At 46.7% G+C, this 5000-nt stretch overlaps 1 non-coding gene and 1 pseudogene across 1 annotated transcript; both read left to right on the top strand.

The window, feature by feature from the left end:
- Window positions 1-1381: 1381 nt before the first annotated feature.
- Window positions 1382-1535, top strand: LOC149195399 (5.8S ribosomal RNA). Its single transcript, XR_016255347.1, has one exon. It is a non-coding gene; the product is annotated as a 5.8S ribosomal RNA (ribosomal RNA).
- A 247-nt stretch (window positions 1536-1782) lies between these two features.
- LOC149195398 (25S ribosomal RNA) overlaps window positions 1783-5000 on the top strand; it is a 5502-nt pseudogene continuing 2284 nt past the window's right edge.

Here is a 5000-nt window from a genome sequence, read left to right as displayed (position 1 = left end):
CTCAGTGACGTGCTCCAGACACTAGTCTCATCGTGGCCCTCATCTTTTCTATTGGTCAATTTTGGGTTGTGATTTATTTGCTTGGTTGTTTGCTATGTTGTAAAGCTGGAAAGGGTGTTGTGTTGAATGCATGTGGGAGGGTGTGAAGAGGTGGGGCACTCTTTTGATTGGGTGCCTTGTTTGATTTCTTTTTGGTTAGCAGACATCTACTCGGTGTGTTGTTGAGCTTCTCTCTTTTCTTGGGATATTTGTTTCTTTGGTGTTGTTTTCTTCCCTTCTTCCTTTTGCCCCTAGCCTTATGGAGGAGAGGTTGGATTGTTGTGGATTGGTGTTCGGGAAGGACAAAAAGTAGTGCGAGTTCCTAGGGTGGCCACCCTAGTCCTTCTCTATCGTCGTCCCCTACAGTTCCCCCCTTTTTCCAAAGGTGCGGGGTTTGGGAAGCTTGTTCTCTGTTTGAGCCTCCCCTTGTGAGCCGATAGCCACATTTGATATCTCTTTCTTTCCTGTTGTTTTCTTCCCTTCTTGCTTTTGGCCCCTTAGCTTTATGGAGAAAAGGTGGGATTGTTGTGGATTGGTGTTCAGGAAGCATGAAAAGCAGTGTGAATTCCGAGGGTGGCCACCCTAGTCCTTCTCGATCGTTGTCCCCTGCAGTTCCCCCCCTTTTTGTGAAGGCATGGGGGTGGGGAAGCTTGTTCTCTATTTGAGCCTCCCCCTATGAGTCGGTGGACGTGTTTGATATCTCTCTTTCTTTCATGTTGTTTTCTTCCCTTCTTCCTTTCAACCCCTATCTTTACGAAGAAAAGGTGGGATTGTTGTGGATTGGTGTTCGGGAAGGACAAAAGGCAGTGCGAGTTCCCAGGGTGGCCACCCTAGTCCTTCTCGATCGTCGTCCCCTGCAGTTCCCCCATTTTTGCTAAGGCACGGGGTTGGGGAACCTTTTTCTCTATTTGAAGCCTCCCCTTGTGAGCTGGTAGCCATGGTTGATATATCCCTTTCTCTCTTATTGTTTTCTTCGCTTCTTCCTCGTGGCCCCTAGTGTTACAGAGAAAAGGTGGGATTGTTGTGGATTGGTGTTCCGAAAGGACGAAACGCAGTGCGAGCTCCTAGGGTGGCCACCCTCGTCCTTCTCAATCGTCATCCCCTTCAATTCCCCCCTTTTGCCAAAGGCACGAGGCTTGGGAAGCTTGTGCTTTGTCTGTGCTTTGTTTTCTACCCTTTTCTTCCTTTCGGTCCCTAGCTCTACGGAGAAAAGGGGGAATTTTTGTGGGCTGGTGTTGGGGAAGGGCTAAAAGTAGTGCGAGCTCCCGGGGTGGCCTTACATTTGTTGTGGGGGGTGCCCCTATTCAGTTTTGTGGCCCATTTTTCAGTAATACGTGGAAACGACTCTTGGTAACAAATATCTTGCCTCTTGTTACAATGAAGAATGTAGCGAAATGTGATACTTAGTGTGAATTGTAGAATCCCGTGAATCATTGAGTTTTTGAACGAAATTTGCGCTCGAGGACTCGTTTGAGGGCACATCTGTCTGGGCGTTGCATCCCATTCAAACACGCTCCTTGCAATATGCTAGGGAGCAATGGAGCTGGTCGTCTATGCCCCATGTTGTGCGGTCGGTTGAAATACCTCAAGCGATGTTTCGTGGCGTGCATCAGAGAGCGGTGATCTTGTCCCCTTGGATGGGCAGTCAGCGTTAGCCGATGCAGGCTTTGTGTGGCATCGCTCGAACTTGCTTTATTCTCTCTTGTCGATCCATGGAGTAGGGTGGATTTAACTCCAACTTTGTGACCTCAGCTCAGGCGAGAACACCCACTGAGTTTAAGCATATAATTAAACAGAGGAAAAGAAACTTACAAGGATTCCCCTAGTAGCGGTGTGCGAACCGGGAAGAGCCCAGCATGAAAATCGGGTGGCGACGTCACCTGAATTATAGTCTGTAGAAGCATCCTCAGCGGCGGACCTGGGCCAAGTCCCTTGGAAGGGGGCGCCTGAGAGGGTGACAGCCCCGTCGGCCTAGGACCCTGCCGCATCACGAGGCGTTGTTGGCAAGTCGGGTTGTTTGGGAATGCAGCCCTAATTGGGTGGTAAATTCCGTCCAAGGTTAAATACGGGTGAGAGACTAATAGAAAACAAGTACTGCGAGGGAAAGATGGAAAGGACTTTGAAAAGAGAGTTAAAGATTGCTTGAAATTGCCTGGAGTTAAGAAGATGGAGGCTATGGATGCATCTTGGTCGGATGTGGAATAGCTCAGGCTGGTCCGCCGCTCGACTTGAGGTGCAAACCAACATGGGCTGCTGCATCATCACAAGCGCGGGTGGATTACTACCTATCATTTTGCTGTTGCAGTGGTCAACGAACGAAGCGTGCACCCTTGTGGCGGGTCGTGTGCACCTGCATGCTCGTGGTGTTGGTTGGCGTGCTTTCCATTAGACCCATCTTGAAACACGGACCAATGAGTCTAACATGTGTGCGAATTGGCGGGTTTGAAAACCTGCGAGGCGCAAGGAAGCAGATGGGGGAGATCCCCTCTCTGGAGGGGTGCATCGTTGACCGACCTTGAGATTATGCGAAGGGTTCGAGTGCGAGCACACCTATTGGCACCCGAAAGATGGTGAACTCTGCCTGAGCAGGGCAAAGCCAGAGGAAACTCTGGTGGAGACTCGTAGCGATACTGACATGCAAATCGTTCGTCTGACTTGGGTATAGGGGCGAAAGATTAATCGAACCATCTAGTAGCTAGTTTCCTCCGAAGTTTTCCTCGGGACAGCTAGAGCTCACGCGTGAGTTTTATCGGGTCAAGGAAATGATTAGAGGCATCAGGGGTGTAACGCCCTCGACCTATTCTCAAAATTTAAATAGGTAAGAGGGTGCGGCTGCTCCATTGAGCCGTGCCGTGGAATCAAGAGCTCCAAGTGGGCCATTTTTGGTAAGCAGAACTAGCGATGTGGGATGAACCGAAATTCAAGTGTTACGGTTGGTGGGCTCCAGTATTGTAGCAATAATGCTAGAACTCCTCGAGCTTCCTTCTCTAATTTTATCAACCCGGTAGTTCGTAACAAACTTGGAAGCGACGGTGCTGTATGCACAAGTACTAGCTCTTGTCGCAGCTGTCACTTGGTCAGTTGGCACAAGTCCGCTAGGGCTCAAGCCAAATTCTATATGTTCTCAGAAGAAGCTTTCTAAATGATGAACGAAGGCTATCTCAAAGGAAATTAACCTACTTTGTAAGAACGAACTGAAAGCCAACCAAACATGGAAACCCTAGTAAACCCTAATATGACTAGCTTAATCTTTATGATGCAATGGTGGGAATGCAACTTCTAGAAATGATGCCATTACTTCTAGTGAGATGAGATGCATGAATTTAAACTACTTCCATTGAAGAGAACACGTTTTTGTATTTTTTCTCAAGTGGGTGGAGTTATTGTGATTGTGCTTCTTACTGGGTCTTGACTGTGCAGGGGTAGTTCAAAGGGGAGGAAGGCTTGGGAAAGGTCAGGAGGACTCTGAGAGGTTCCAGGGGATGCCTCACATCATTCCACAGATGTCCACAATGTTCGGGTGCTTGGAAACTGTGTTTGCAGGCTTCTACAGGATGTCTGCAGGGGATCCTACAGGAAACTCGAGATTTCTACAGGAAGTCTGCTAACTTCTAGAGGATGTTCTACAGTCGGAGTTTTGGGTGATGGAGGAGTGAAGGAGCTGTGTGGGTGGATAGGTAAGATGAAAGAGGAGCTTGTGATGACCTATGGACAGAGAGATGAGATGGGGAAGGCGTGTGTAAAGCTGGTTGGTCGATAGAAGGGTAGAGTAGTGGAAGGTCAAAAAGATTGAGCAACGTGGACAGTAGAAGGGTTGGAAGGCAAATGAGCTGAACAGAGGATGAGTAGGTGGCCTAGGCATAGTTCAGAAGGATAAAAACACGATGAAGTGGTGCTGCGTAGTGTAAATGAAACAAATCACCCTTATCTTGCATGTAAACGAAAGTTCACCAACCTATTCTAATTGTTTTATTAGGAATCAAAGAACAGCAATGTAAGTTGAAGAGAATTCGTGCATGATGCTGAACCAAAGAGTCATTACTCAAGATATAATCGTATGGACAATTCTGCAACCGAAAACATTACATCAATACTTGCGTGCATATGTTAAAACAATATTCTTGGCAGTTGGCAGAGTCTACACTTCCGGTCCCCAAAAAGAGGTGAAAGTGAGCATGCATTCAACCTTTTTTGAACTCAACGTAACTTCAATCTCCCTACGCTAATTCTGAACTACTGAAACAACTGCATTCATGAAACTAACCTACATAACCAAACCAAAACAGTCAACTCAGCAAACTGTGTTTTCCAAGTGCATGTGAAGGAAAGAAATGCAATGATAAAAGAAAGACAAGTAACAATACAAGGAAAAGGAGGTCTATTGCTCTCAGGTTGGGCCCTAACCTGAGAGCTATAGCTCCCCTAAGAACTCAGAATCGAATCCAAATCTGCCTGCCTTTTATTAAAAGATCATAATCATGAGTCTAACAACATGCCAAAATTGGCTTACAAAGAGCAAAAATAGAGCTACAGCTCGTAATCCAAAATCTACAACAAAGGTTCAAGAGTCTTTATCGAAGGCTACAGCCTCAATATTTATACATGATGAGGGCCAAGCTGGCCTCCTCAATTAGTGGGGCTTGGCTGTCCAACTAAAAGTAAACTTCTGTTCCTGTAGAATCAATTGGCTGCCTTCTAGCTTGGTGGTGATAGCTGTTGGAGCTCGGAGTTGGGGTGGAGATCACGAGGAAGGTCATTCAAGGTTGTGGACAACCTCCCTATAAACCCACAATGCCACCTTGGTTGTCTCCTTGTCTTCATTTGCGTGGTCTTTGCTCCATTTAATGTCAAAAAACCTGAAATCATCATGTATTAGCCACATAGGCATAATGACTGCCCTTCTTCCTACAAATAACACGAATATACTAAGAAATGATGCATAAGTGATAAAAAATGAAGGG

The sequence above is a fragment of the Pinus tabuliformis genome, chromosome 2_2 (genome assembly GCF_031772625.1).
Source record: "Pinus tabuliformis cultivar Carrire ecotype Pingquan chromosome 2_2, CPIR1, whole genome shotgun sequence".
NCBI classification, from domain to species: Eukaryota; Viridiplantae; Streptophyta; class Pinopsida; order Pinales; family Pinaceae; genus Pinus; species Pinus tabuliformis.
The sequence above is the reverse complement of the archived record's forward strand: the minus strand, read 5'-3'. Positions and strand labels throughout refer to the sequence as shown.